The sequence below is a fragment of the Gekko japonicus genome, unplaced genomic scaffold, assembly GCF_001447785.1.
Source record: "Gekko japonicus isolate JY-2015 unplaced genomic scaffold, Gekko_japonicus_V1.1 scaffold3885, whole genome shotgun sequence".
Classification (NCBI taxonomy): Eukaryota; Metazoa; Chordata; class Lepidosauria; order Squamata; family Gekkonidae; genus Gekko; species Gekko japonicus.
Window position 1 is genome coordinate 1,932 of NW_015173253.1, and position 1,705 is coordinate 3,636.

Here is a 1,705-nt window from a genome sequence, read left to right on the forward strand (position 1 = left end):
ATAAACCGTTTCAGAGGGCGGAGATCGTATGTAACAACCACATCGATGAACAGGAAGCTGGATGACCACTGAAAACCAACAGTATAAAGCCAGAGACATCTCTCACCCTTCCCACCATCAAAAGAAGAAGAAGAAGAAGAATTGGATTTATACCCCGCCCTTCACTACCCAAAGGTGTCTCAGAGCGCTTACAAACTCCTTTCCCTTCCCCTCCCCACAACAGACACCCTGGGAGGTGGGTGGGGCTGAGAGAGCTCGGACAGAAACTGCTCTTTTTTCAAGGACAGCTCTTATCAGAACTGCGGCTTGCCCAAGGTCATCCAGCCAGGTGCAAGTGGAGGACGAAGAAGAAGAGGAGATTGGATGTATACCTCATGGCCCTTCACTACCCAAGGGAGTCTCAGAGCGGCTTACAAACTCCTTTCCCTTCCCCTCCCCACGACAGACACCCTGTGAGGCGGGTGGGGCGGAGAGAACTCTGACACAAACTGCTCTTTTTCAAGGACAGCTGTGCCAGAGCTTGTGACTGACCCAAGGTCACCCCAGCAGCTGCATGTGGAGGAGGAGTGGGGAATCAAACCCGGTTCTCCCAGATTAGCGTCCGCACACTTAACCACGACACCAAACTGCTGTTCATGGGACATGCCACACCTGCGTGGAAAGAGGGGAAACACGCCCGCACGGCCTGACCTGCTGGCGGAGGGCCAGGAGGTCCTTGTCTTACAGCAGGGTGGCTGGTTAAAGTGGGTTTTGGTGTCCGTTGAGTTCTGTCACCTGGGGCGGGGTCCCCAACACGGTGCCCGCCGACACCTTCTCTGGTGCCTGCCGAGTGTTGTTAAAAAGTGGGAAAGGCCAGGTGGGGGCTTCTGCCTCTGACTGACCACTGGGGATTGCTTTGGCAGCAGCTGCCAAAGATCTTCGCTGTGTGACTGGCGCCAAGCTACGGCGGCCATTTTCTGCCTGGCTTTGCCTCCTGCGGCAAGCATTTTTGGGAAGCCATTTTGCGGCTGCGCCCACCACGCGGTGTCAGAATTCCAAAGGCGCCTGCAGACTCTAAATGGTCAAGAAGAAGAAGAAGAAGAAGAAGAGATTGTATTTATACCCCACTGCCCTTCACCACCCAAAGGTGTCTCAGAGCGGCTGACAAACTCCTCTCCCTTCCCCTCCCCACAACAGACACCCTGGGAGGTAGAAGAAGAAGAAGAAGAAGAGATTGGATCTATACCCCGCCCTTCACTACCCGAAGGAGTCTCAGAGCGGCTGACAAACTCCTTTCCCTTCCCCTCCCCACAACAGACACCCTGTGAGGTAGAAGAAGAAGAAGAAGAAGAGATTGGGTTTATACCTCGCCCTTCACTACCCAAGGGAGTCTCAGAGCGGCTGACAAACTCCTTTCCCCTCCCCTACCCACAACAGACACCCTGTGAGGCAGGTGGGGCTGAGAGAGCTCTGACAGAAACTGCTCTTTTTCAAGAACAGCTCTTATCAGAACTACGGCTTGCCCAAGGTCACACCAGCAGCTGCATGTGGAGGCGTGGGGAATCGAACCCATTTCTCCCAGATTAGAGAAGAAGAAGAGATTGGTTTTATACCCCACCCTTCACTACCCAAAGGAGTCGCAGAGCGGTTTACAATCTCCTTTCCCTTCCCCTCCCCACAACAGACACCCTGGGAGGCAGGTGGGGCTGAGAGAGCTCTTTCAAGG